The sequence below is a fragment of the Diplotaxodon limnothrissa genome, linkage group LG3 (genome assembly GCF_057381915.1).
Source record: "Diplotaxodon limnothrissa isolate DT_005_m linkage group LG3, D_limnothrissa_male_GT1.1, whole genome shotgun sequence".
NCBI lineage: Eukaryota > Metazoa > Chordata > Actinopteri > Cichliformes > Cichlidae > Diplotaxodon > Diplotaxodon limnothrissa.
This window is the reverse complement of record NC_140598.1, coordinates 3,161,159-3,174,386: the sequence shown is the minus strand read 5'-3', so window position 1 is coordinate 3,174,386 and position 13,228 is coordinate 3,161,159. Positions and strand designations below refer to the sequence as shown.

The window sequence follows — 13,228 nt, the reverse complement described above, 5'->3', positions numbered from 1 at the left end:
ACACCTTTTGAGGATCTGGTCTGATGCCTTCACTGCTCAGGATATCTCCAATGAATGTCAGTTCCTTCGCCCCAAATTGACATTTCTCTTTGTTCAGCTTCAGATTGGCTTTTCTGGTTGCTTCAAGAACATTTCTCAGCTTTTGTGCTACCCCACACAATGATGTCATCCATTGACGTGTCGACTCCCTCCAGGTGTTCATAGATCATGTGTATTGTTTTGTGATACACCTCAGGTGCTGAAGCAATCGCAGTCGCCGGAATCTGTACCTGCCAAATGGGCTGTTGAACGTGCACAGTTTTGAACTTGCTTCGTCCAGCTTCAGTTGCCAAAATCCTGATGAAGCATCTAGCTTGCTAAAGTACTTCGCGTTTGCAAACTGTGACATTATCTCTTCTCTTGTAGGTAGTTTGAAATGTTCTCTCTTTATTGCTCTATTCAGATCTCTAGGATCCATGCAAACTCTGAGCTTTCCAGTCTTTTTCTCCACAATAACAAGAGAACTCACCCACTCCGTTGGTTCATCGATCTTTTCAATCACTTCCAGGTTTTCCATCCTGTCCAACTCGGCTTTCAGTGGCTTTTGTAGAGCAAATGGTACTTTGCGGCATGGATGAATGACTGGTGTTACACTTTCATCGACTCTGATTGTGTGTTCTCCAGCAAGGCAACCAAGTCCCTGAAATAGGTCACCATATTCCTTCATCAACTGATTATAGTCCATGTCATCATCAGTTTCCACAACGAGCACTCTTTTCACTAGGTTCAGACTCTCACAGGCATGTAACCCTAGTATAGGCTGCACAGTCTTCGGCACCACAATGAATGTTAGCGTGTGCTCCTTGTCTTTGTGTGTCACTTTAACCATGCATTTTCCTTTCACAGGTATTTCTGCACCTGAGTATCCACTCACTTTCACCTTCGTTGCATGCATTTTAGGTCTAGGTCTGATTTTCTTGAACTCTGCTTCTGATATGACATTCACTTGAGCTTCAGTATCCAGCTTGACTGTCATGAGTGTGTCATTCACTTTGAGTGTCATTATCCAGTCCTTTTCACCTGTCTTATTGTCTGTCACTGCAGCTACATAGAGTTCCTCTGTGTCTTCTTCATCCACAGTATGGACTGCACTTTGTTTCAGGGTTTGAGCTTTGCAGCACCTAGCATAATGGTTATTTTTGTTACATGTCTTGCATCTTTTCCCATATGCTGGACATTTTTTAGGAGGATGTTGCATTCCGCAGCGACCACAAGTCTTTTCTTTTCTGTCCCTGTTTGCTGGCGATGTCCATTGCAGTTTCATTTCAGCGGCAGCACTCTCCTTTTTGACTCTTTGTGTGTTCTTATTCACAGCATCCACTCTGCAGCTGTCACTAAGCAGTTCTTTAGCTTGTGCCCTCACTGTTTCAGCAGAGGTGGGACCAAGTCATTGTTTTGCAAGTCTCAAGTAAGTCTCAAGTCTTTATCCTCAAGTCTCAAGTAATGTCTCAAGTAATGTCAGGCAAGTCAGAGTCGAGTCTCAAGTCACTGGTGTAAAAGTCCGAGTCAAGTCACAAGTCTGAAACTTTGAATTTCAAGTCCTTTCGAGTCTTAAAAAAAAAAAAAAAAACGAAAAAATAATGTTGCAGTTATGCTAAATGTAAATATTAGACCATGTAATTTTAAAATCTGTGTTTTTCTCAACACATGACAAAATAGTGAACTTAGAAAATATACACAAATTGTGAAATTGCACCTCTTTAAAATGCAGCTCAATTAAACCTAGCTCCAAGAATAATTTTCACCGACAGTTCTGAGATAAGCTGCATGTTATTCTTGGATGCGGTTGTAGGACCAGCTTTAAAATCGCATGACAAAAATATCATACACATTAAAAAAAACTGCATCACCAACGTAGCCTGGACAACATTTGCTAGTTAGATGAAGTCAGCTATCTCATCTTAGCATATTTATATGCATATTTATAATCATACGGTTCTTGGAGTGAGTGCATACACTCATGAAGTTTAGTAACTTCAGGTCACTGCAACAAGCCCAGGTACAGTTTACCGACGGATGGGTACAGGACCTTGAAATGCACCGTGTAGAACGAAAGACCATCGTACGTATCATAAGTTTACCAGTCTCACAAATTGTCGTCATAAATACACATTCCTTAACCGTTTATTAATAGGACCTTTGAGCTCAACGGTAATTAATTAGTAGTGGAAATAATTTCTGGTACCCATCACAGAAATGTAGCAGCGACAACAATATTGTATGCTGTAATCGTACTGGGCAATTAGTGATACAAAAAACCTGTTTTATCCTGTGAATAAAAGTATATGTTTTTGTCAATGTACCATAATAACAGAAGCGAAACGCAATATTGTGTCAGGACAATTCACTATTTATGCACAATAAATAAAGGAGCATAGCGCGACCATTTCTGTTCAGCGCCAGACTTGCTTGTAACCTATATCACTAATTATGTTATGAAAATGACGTATTAACTACTAAAAAACACTGACCTTCGTGTAAATGCTTGGAGCAGACTAACCTGTGAGCTGGAGTGTTCTGGGACGTTATACAGTGGGGCAAAAAAGTATTTAGTCAGCCACCGATTGTGCAAGTTCCCCCACCTAAAATGATGACAGAGGTCAGTAATTTGCACCAGAGGTACACTTCAACTGTGAGAGACAGAATGTGAAAAAAAAAATCCATGAATCCACATGGTAGGATTTGTAAAGAATTTATTCGTAAATCAGGGTGGAAAATAAGTATTTGGTCAATAACAAAAATACAACTCAATACTTTGTAACATAACCTTTGTTGGCAATAACAGAGGTCAAACGTTTACTATAGGTCTTTACCAGGTTTGCACACACAGTAGCTGGTATTTTGGCCCATTCCTCCATGCAGATCTTCTCGAGAGCAGTGATGTTTTGGGGCTGTCGCCGAGCAACACGGACTTTCAACTCCCGCCACAGATTTTCTATGGGGTTGAGGTCTGGAGACTGGCTAGGCCACTCCAGGACTTTCAAATGCTTCTTACGGAGCCACTCCTTTGTTGCCCGGGCGGTGTGTTTTGGATCATTGTCATGTTGGAAGACCCAGCCTCGTTTCATCTTCAAAGTTCTCACTGATGGAAGGAGGTTTTGGCTCAAAATCTCACGATACATGGCCCCATTCATTCTGTCCTTAACACGGATCAGTCGTCCTGTCCCCTTGGCAGAAAAACAGCCCCATAGCATGATGTTTCCACCCCCATGCTTCACAGTAGGTATGGTGTTCTTGGGATGCAACTCAGTATTCTTCTTCCTCCAAACAGGCCGAGTTGAGTTTATACCAAAAAGTTCTACTTTGGTTTCATCTGACCACATGACATTCTCCCAATCCTCTGCTGTATCATCCATGTGCTCTCTGGCAAACTTCAGACGGGCCTGGACATGCACTGGCTTCAGCAGCGGAACACGTCTGGCACTGCGGGATTTGATTCCCTGCCGTTGTAGTGTGTTACTGATGGTGACCTTTGTTACTTTGGTCCCAGCTCTCTGCAGGTCATTCACCAGGTCCCCCCGTGTGGTTCTGGGATCTTTGCTCACCGTTCTCATGATCATTTTGACCCCACGGGATGAGATCTTGTGTGGAGCCCCAGATCGAGGGAGATTATCAGTGGTCTTGTATGTCTTCCATTTTCTGATGATTGCTCCCACAGTTGATTTTTTCACACCAAGCTGCTTGCCTATTGTAGATTCACTCTTCCCAGTCTGGTGCAGGTCTACAATACTTTTCCTGGTGTCTTCGAAAGCTCTTTGGTCTTGGCCATGGCGGAGTTTGGAGTCAGACTGTTTGAGGCTGTGGACAGGTGTCTTTTATACAGATGATGAGTTCAAACAGGTGCCATTCATACAGGTAACGAGTGGGGGACAGAAAAGCTTCTTACAGAAGACGTTACAGGTCTGTGACAGCCAGAGATTTTCCTTGTTTGAGGTGACCAAATACTTATTTTCCACCCTGATTTACGAATAAATTCTTTACAAATCCTACCATGTGAATTCATGGATTTTTTTTTCACATTCTGTCTCTCACAGTTGAAGTGTACCTCTGGTGCAAATTACTGACCTCTGTCATCATTTTAAGTGGGGGAACTTGCACAATCGGTGGCTGACTAAATACTTTTTTGCCCCACTGTATTTGATCTTTGAATGGCTGCAATCCAGGCCATCCGTCGCGTCTTTGTTACTTCGGAAACATGGCTTGAACAATTTCTCTTCAACGACGTAATCCGATAACAACCGATCTCTTTACCCGTCGGCTTCCCGTGGCTGTCATGCGACCGGCTATTGCAGTTAATAATACAACAGCTTCTTGACATTTTTGTGTTTCTTTTTATCGCTGTATAACTGATTTTAATTGAAAGCCTGCGTGCGCTAGTACCGCTTGCCACGAGTTCCCAGAATCCTTTGCGGTTCTACCCGTGAATGACGTCACATTTTCAATCTCTATATAATATGCATGTTAAATTTTATATTTGGGGTAAAATATCAAGTCTTTTCAAGTAAACCGGTTCAAGTCCAATTCAAGTCCCAAGTCATTGGTGTAAAAGTCCAAGTCAAGTCACAAGTCTTAGAACATTTTTTCAAGTCAAGTCTAAAGTCATAAAATTAATGACTCGAGTCTGACTCGAGTCCAAGTCATGTGACTCGAGTCCACACCTCTGTGTTTCAGCTGCTCTGCACAGTGTTAATGCTTTTTCCAGGTCAAGAATTTCCTCTCTCAGTAGCCTCTCTCTCAGACCGTTGTCTGGAATCCCGCACACAAGTCTGTCTTTTATCAAAGAGTCTGTCAGTCCTCCAAATTCACATGTTTTACTCCTGTTCTGCAGCTCTGTGACATACTGATCTATTGTCTCCCCTGTCTTCTGTACACATGTGAAGAATCTGTGCCTCTCAAATGTCACATTTCTCTTAGATATGCAGTAAGCCTCAAACTTCTCCATTATTTTATTCAGCTTCATTCCGTCACCATCAGTAAACGTGAAGTTATTATAGACTTCCAGTGCCTCATCACCCACTATATGCAAAAACACTGACGCTTGCTTTTTATCACTTGCCTCGTCAAGTCCAATTGCTGATAGGTACAATGTGAAACGTTGCTTAAATCTTCTCCAATTTTCAGCCACATTTCCAGTCAACTGAAGAATCGGTGGTAGGTGTAAGCCGTCCATGCTTACGTCGCTAGGTCTCTTTTCTCTCCCTCGGCGAGTTAGCTACACTACGTTCACTGCTAAGCTGATCCGTCGGTACTGCTATATTGTAGTCCGTTACCTTTCTTCAAGTCGATCTTCTGACACCATGTCTTGTTTCTTTATGTTGTTGTGGGTTCTTAAGAATGACACCATTACTCGAAGAGAAGGTATTTTATCGAACTGTGGTTCACATGTAAACAAAGCTTCGCCATCACAATCTACTCCGAGGTAACTCCCGTTGCTCTCTAGCTCCCCCTACAGTCTAGGAGTATTAACAACAAAACATGATACTAGGCAAATAAGGATTTGCTGTTATCATTACACATATGGGGGCATGTTTATACACAAGAGGGCTACAAGCAGAAGGGAAGGGATAAGCTCAGGCGACGATGCCACCCTCTCTTTTTTTTTTAACTCTTTATTTAAAGTAAACAAACTTACATATAAAATGTACATACACATACAATTACATATACAAAACCATGATCACACACCACTCATTAATGAAAAAGGAGAACAAGAAGGAAAATCTAGCATCTGAGTCCACAGAACGCTTTTAAAACTTACAGGTTCAATTCGTTCCAGGGGAAAACTTTCCCAAGTTTCAGGTCCATTGTTCGTCTTCTCCGCTGATCTGTAATGATATGTTTACTCACCAAATCACTACTTATCATCTTTTGTTCCAACACTCCTTTGGCACGGGTTTTCGAAATGTGTGTGTTTATAACACACATTACTAACCAAAAGAGTCCCCTTTTGTCTTCACCCATTTTTTCTTTAAACAAACCATATTTAACTGCTTTAATATTAACATCCACATCATAGCCAATCTCTGTCATCTTCTGCCTGATCTCAGTTGTCCTATAACAATCCAATAGAAGATGTTCTAGGGTCTCATCTTCATCACAGTCTGTCATAGGACATTTCATGGTGGTAACAAAACAACTCCATTGTACCACCGCTCTCACAGGGAGGCGCCCGAGCGAGATGAGCCATACCACGCCTCTCATGCTTTCGGATAATAATTTGTCTTGTATATATATATATATATATATATATATTTTTTTGCCTGTCCCGTTTGGCTCTTTTGCCATCAGAATTGTTGTCTAAAGGCAAAGAAAGATGCCCAACGGATTTACTTTACCAAATTGACCATCCCAGCCTTGCCGTAATGGTCCATTTGATTCACCTTTTATTGTTTATTTTATTTTCACTTGCTGAATACGGGACAGACTTGACTGGGGGAAAGAAGGGGAGAAAGAAAGAAGGAAAGAGAAACAGCTGAGAAGAGGGACGGGGGAGAAGGGCAAAAAACAAAAACCAACAGAATGAGCAGAAAAAAAAAAGAAGAAATAAATAAAAAATGCATATATCAATCACCTGGATCACCTGCTGAGAAAGAAAAAAGAAAACAAGCAGAAGAGAACAAGAGTAATAGAATAAACAACATCACAATGATATATGGGAATATGACAGTAAATACTAAATATTAGTTTCTAAAATTGACGGCGTCTTCATTAATCCCATGCAAACGTACACCTATCTGGAACAACCCTGTCTTGTATATTTTTAACTATTAAAAGATTTTCATCTTGATTTGCATACTTATATTGAATTACACCTTCATTTTTGGTTTCATTAATTTTTTTATAGATATTTTTCATATTATCTTGGAGAATATCCATCCATTCGCTTCCGCTTGTCCTTTTCAGGGTCGCGGGGGGCGCTGGAACCTATCCCAGCTGTCATAGGGCGAGAGGCGGGGTACACCCTGGACAGGTCGCCAGTCTGTCGCAGGGCCAACACACAGGGACTAGGGTCTCATCTTCATCACAGTCGGTCATAGGACATTTCATGGTGGTAACAAAACAACTCCACTTCACCACCGCCCTCACAGGGAGGCGCCCGAGCGAGATGAGCCATACCACGTCTCTCATGCTTTCGGGTAATAGTTTGTCTTGTATATTTTTAACTATTAATAGATTTTCATCTTGATTTGCATACTTATATTGAATTACACCTTCATTTTGTATTCCATTAATTTTTTTATAGATATTTGTCGTATTATCTTGGAGAATATTTAAACCATAATGTTCCCATTGACTTGATAAGTCACCAAACATAAGTCTGTGGTATGGAACACCCGCTCTGGCCCTGCCTCTTTTCTTTTGCCACAATTGCTCTTTCCCTCGAACCCACGGGGCACCCCGAGAAATTGCGCTTTGAGTAATTTTTATAAAAGGAATTCGCAAAACAATCTCTAAGTCTCGGGCTCCCAAACCCCCGTGTTTCCTAGTCTTGTACATAAATTTTCTCTTAGTCACTTCTCGATTGGATCCCCAGATAAATTTAATGCACATCTTACTTATTTTCATTACAGTTGTTCTCGCGGGAGGAAAAATTGTGGCAAGGAAAAGAAGTTTTGAAATTATGTGTGTTTTTACAATATTAATACGCGTTTTATAATTTGTATCTTTGTTTTCCCATTTCATAATTTCCATTTTAATTTCATTTTCTTTCTTATTCCAATTTAGTAAACTAGAGTCAGTATTATCAATCCATATACCCAAAATTTTAATCTCCCTACAAAGAGAGATCATCATTTTAGGTTGTCTGGTCTGATGTCCAAGCCACACCCCTTCAGTTTTGTCTTGGTTCAGTTTGGCACCTAATGCCTGTTCGTAGTGTTGTAATATCTCCATAACTGAAGACAGTTCGTTTTGATTTCTAATTATCACCGACACATCATCTGCATACGCCAAAGCTGCGATTTTATGGGATTTGTCAAGGACGTATCCCTTAATCCGTTTATCATCATTTATCCTTTTCAATAAGGGATTAATTGCAAGGACATATAACGCAGCACTCAAAGGACATCCTTGTTTAACCCCGTACTCAGCACTAAAAGGGGGTGAGAGCTTTCCATTTACCTTAACTTGCACTAGGGACTTTTTATAACTCAATTGAATAATGGAAATAAATTGGTCCGGGAAATTATAAGCTTTCATTACTTTCCATAAATAGGAGTGGGAAACAGAATCAAAAGCTCTCCTTTGATCTAATCCTAAAATGCAGAGTTCTGAATCCTTTCCATTATAAATAATTTCTCTTAACATACTTAAGTTATCCCACATCAGTCGTCCCTTAATTGCGCATGTTTGTTCTTTTTCAATGATAATATCTAATACACCCTCTAGTCTGGACATAATTATTTTAGAAAAAATTTTATAATCTACATTCATTATTGTCAGTTGCCTATAATTGTTAATGTCTTCTCTATCACCTTTCTTATATAATAAACACATAACTCCCTCATAAAACGATTTACCCATTGTTTCTCTTTCTATTCCTTCATTAAAATACTGAGTTAATAATTCAGACAGTTCTTTACTCACAATTTTGTAAAATTCAGAGGGGAGTCCATCCAGACCAGGTGTTTTATCGGTACTAAGTTGGTTAATTACTGACTCCACTTCCTCTCTTTTAATTTTTCCAATCAAAGTTTCATAAATGACAGGATCTAATGGTTCAACCTCACTCAAAAAATTGTTAATAGCGTCGCTGTTTGTAGCTATGGATGAAAACATCTCCGAACAATAGTCTCTAATTACTTGTCTTTTCCCCTCTTCTTTAAAAACTGACTTTCCATGTTTATCTTTAATTGAGACAATAAAATAATTTCGACATTTCTTTTGATTGTTAAGAATCATATAATCACTGTTCCCGTGAAAGTCAGTACGTCGCAACATATTAAATAAAACTTCTCTATTGACTCGATCAATGTCCTCTTTAAGAGACATCATTTGATTTTCCTCCTCCTCTTCCTTCTCCTTCTTATTTCTTAAATATATATATCTGCTCACATCTTCATTATATTTTACATTCTTTGCATGATTTATTTCTCTCGCTTTAAATTTAAAAAATTGACACATACGTCGTTTAAGGAGCTCCCAAAGTTCCGAGAAAGAAGTAGTAAAAATCTTAAGATGTAATATTTTCTTAATTTCAGATTTAACTTCGAACCTAAGTAACTCGTCTGCTAACAAGGATGTATTCAATTTCCAATAGTTCAAAAATTCATGGGGGCAACACGATACTGTTGCCATAACCACCATATGATCTGAAAAGTCTGTTAAAAGAGTGTCATATTTCAGACCTTGAACATTATGTGATATGTAGAATCTATCAATCCTTGTTTTAGTTAATGAATCGAATCTAGTGTAATGGACGGTATGTGGATGCAAGTGCCTGTATAAATCACGGAGTGCTGCTTCCTTACAGACTTTAACCAACAATTTGCTTTCTCGCAGTTCTCTAAATTCAACCTTGGATATTCTGTCAGTAGCTTCAGTAACAATGTTAAAATCTCCACACAAAATTATATTAAAACCAATCTCTAATAAATACTTCAGTTTTTTCAGTAATTGTATCTTTTTCGTTCGTTCGGGTGCATTATAAACATTAATAATACGCAACCTTTGCCCGTAATAACAGCAATCAACAAGGAGGAGTCGTCCCGGTATTATGTCCCTTCTTTTGATTATATTCACCGTATCTTTTTTAAAGAAAATACCCACTCCGTCAGAGCTGTCTTCCCCTATCGATATTATTGAATGGGCAGTGTTCCACATTTTATTTAATTCACATACATCTTCATCACAGTCGGTCATAGGACATTTCATGGTGGTAACAAAGCAACTCCATTGTACCACCGCCCTCACAGGGAGGCGCCCGAGCGAGATGAGCCATACCACGTCTCTCATGCTTTCGGGTAATAGTTTGTCTTGTATATTTTTAACTATTAATAGATTTTCATCTTGATTTGCATACTTATATTGAATTAAACCGTCATTTTTGGTTTCATTAATTTTTTTATAGATATTTTTCGTATTATCTTGGAGAATATTTAAACCATAATGTTCCCATTGACTTGATAAGTCACCAAACATAAGTCTGTGGTATGGAACACCCGCTCTGGCCCTGCCTCTTTTCTTTTGCCACAGTTGCTCTTTCCCTCGAACCCACGGGGCACCCCGAGAACTTGCGCTTTGAGTAATTTTTATAAAAGGAATTCGCAAAACAAGCTCTAAGTCTGGGGCTCCCAAACCCCCGTGCTTCCTACTCTTGTACGCGTCCACTCATTTTCCCGAAGCCTTGTAGAAACACTACTTGGTTCGTGCCATTCTTCCTCACGTTCCTTTCCCTGTGATAAGAGCATAAAATGTAGCGAACAGAGGAGACTCGCTGCTCTTAAAGTGTGTGACTGGCTGTGACGTGGTGCCGCTCCGGCTCGTGATTGGTGACGGGCTCCACGTGGAGCATCGCCCCGCCTCGGTGTGTGCTGCTCATTGGATAAAAGTGCATTGATGTTGCGCGCTGCCGCAAGCCTCTCTGCGATTGGTGCGTGACGAATCCGCCCGCGATCTGCGGAAATATAAGCGAGGCTTTGAGTTGATCGGAGCTAGCCTCGGGAGCCGTGAAGGATGCTTCAGGGGCCGTACAGCAACCTGGACCGGGACCGGCTCCTCATCCGGCTGCCTTTCAAAAGCTTCTCCGTGGGGACGTTTCTGCTGCCGGTGACCGGCTTCATCGCCTGTATCTTCATCTCCCTCTGGTACCACTATGAGGAAGCGACGTACACGCACTGTAAGGTGTCCAACTACCTCCCGTCCATCAGCTCCGCCATCAGCGGTGCGCCCGAGCGCTACATCTGGAGCGGCTGCATCGGGCTCCACTCGGCGCCGCGGTACCTGGTGGCCTTCGCCTACTTCAGCTTCTACCGCAGCCGCTTCGCCGACAGGCTGCCGGAGCTGCTGCTGAGCGGGCTGGCGCTCCTCTGCAGCCTCGCCGAGAACACCGGCCTGGTGATGCTCACGTACGTGTCGTCCACGGAAACCTACAGTGTTCATAAGTACGGGTTCATCACGTTCATAGGGAGCTCGCTGGTGCACATGCTCATTACGTGCTGGCTGTGGTACGTCATCAAGAGACACTACGTGAGACCAGAGGAAGTGACATCATATCACTGGAAGCTGCGTCTCTTTCTGTTCAACATCAGCTGCTGTGTGATCGCTGCCTACTTCTTCAGACGCCACAACAAATACTGTGAAGCAGGAATCTACTCTCTGTTCGCCGCCTTCGAGTACCTGGTGGTCTTCTCCAACATGGCCTTCCACATGACGGCCTTCTGGGACTTCGGGAGCAAAGAGGTGACCGTGGCCACGCCGCTGGAGGACAAACGATACTGAGCAGGAGGGGGCGGGGCGTTAATGCCATTTATGAACTCAAGAGCAGAGAGAGGAGTCTGATGACAAAATTCCAACGACACCCTGACCTTCGGAGCAGGACGGCGTGATGGAGACGTGGACCAGAGTTCTTCTTCTGTTGTTGTTTCTCTACTGTGCCTGTGTCTTTGAATCATCAGAAATGATGCGTATTGATGATGTCACACTTGTTTACAGAAACAGCTGATCAGGGTTTTAATGGTTTTATTTCCACACAGATAAAAACCATCAGAGACTAAATAAATGTGATGGTGATGATGATTTCATGGTGGTGTTCTTCATCCTCGTCGTCACCAGACGTTTAGTTTATTAAAAACAAGAAAAGCTTTTCCAAAGTGGCCGATGAATAAACGCTGAAGGAGAAAGTGTTGGAAATGTAAAGAAATACAAATGAACCTTTGAGTAAAGAACAAAATGTTTTGACAGAAATCAGAGAGGCTCAGACGGTCTGAGCATGTGAAGAGGACGGAGGCGGAGCTGCCGGCCTGCAGTGTTTGTATCTTAAACAATCCTGCAGCACTGCAGCATCGCTAGAAAAATAATTTTGTTGTTGTGGAAATCATCTCAGCCACCATTAATTAAAGTCTGGTTATAGGATATCTTAGGACTCTTAAAATTGGAGAAGATAAAATTCTCCATCAGAGGCTCATCCGATAGATTTTTCTTTTCTTTTTTCTTTTTTTTTTTTTTCTTCACTCACTGGAAACCATTACTTAAATACTTAGAAAAGTAGAACTCTCTCTGTAGTCCACCATATGACAGTGTACAAATTGTTCTGCTATTCCCGGCAGTGGCTGTTCTACCTTATAAGAATGCTTTATTTAAAGATATTCCAGCATTATTAATTTGTTTCAACCGCTGAGCAGGGATTCAGTAATATTAATATTGTTACTACTCTTAATATTTAAGATTTATTAATGTTAATATTAAACTATAAGGATACGCACTACTATCTTATTGTTGATTTCTTGTTCTTGCTTTTTTTTGTATATTTTGTATGGGTTAATTCATTTCCTCTGTAACATATTCATTTTTACATTATTGGGAGGGAGTGGGGGTATTCAGGTACTCATCCCATTTGTTTTTTTTTATATGCTATAAAAAAGAAAAAGATCATTTCTATATGTACCTATGTGTATTATGACAGTTTGGTATTGAAAAATAAAAGAAAACAAAGTGTAACCGGTTTTCCTTCCTCTGTGTCTGGCCATGACTGATTAGGCCCAGCTGTGTTCACACCTGTTACCCATCTCCTCGTTATCCTTCATGTGTGCCCTCTGTTCTTTGTCATGTTCTCCATAGTAGCTGTGCCATAGAGTGTCTTTCATGTTCTCTCAGTTATATCTGGTTATGAGTGCTTCAGTTGCCAAGATCTGAGTTCAAGTTTATCTTTTGTTTGCTTCTTTTAGTGTTTTGTCTTGTACTTTGCTTTATGTAATTACTATATCAAAAAAAGCTGCCTCTTTAAGTTAATATTGTCTCAGAGTCCTGTATTTGGGCCCTACTCTAGCCTCCAGCACAGCTCACCATGACACTTAAACTGTGTTTTGTCTGCTAAGCTGATCTTGAATGATCAACTCTCACAACCAATTTGGTCTTTTATAATTACAACAAAACAAAAGTCCTGCCAATGTCACAAAAAAGGAGGGAGAGATACCTGATAGAAATCAGTTCTGCCCAAATTTCATTAGAACATTGACTTTGCGACAAGAGG

The 13,228-nt window shown here is 40.8% G+C and overlaps 1 protein-coding gene and 1 pseudogene across 1 annotated transcript in view; both read left to right on the top strand.

The window, feature by feature from the left end:
• Positions 1–13,228, top strand: part of LOC146634286 (NLR family CARD domain-containing protein 3-like) — a 612,463-nt gene that overhangs the window by 120,988 nt on the left and 478,247 nt on the right. The window lies entirely within an intron of this gene.
• On the top strand, positions 10,714–11,478 carry LOC146634294 (acyltransferase PGAP2 pseudogene; annotated as a pseudogene).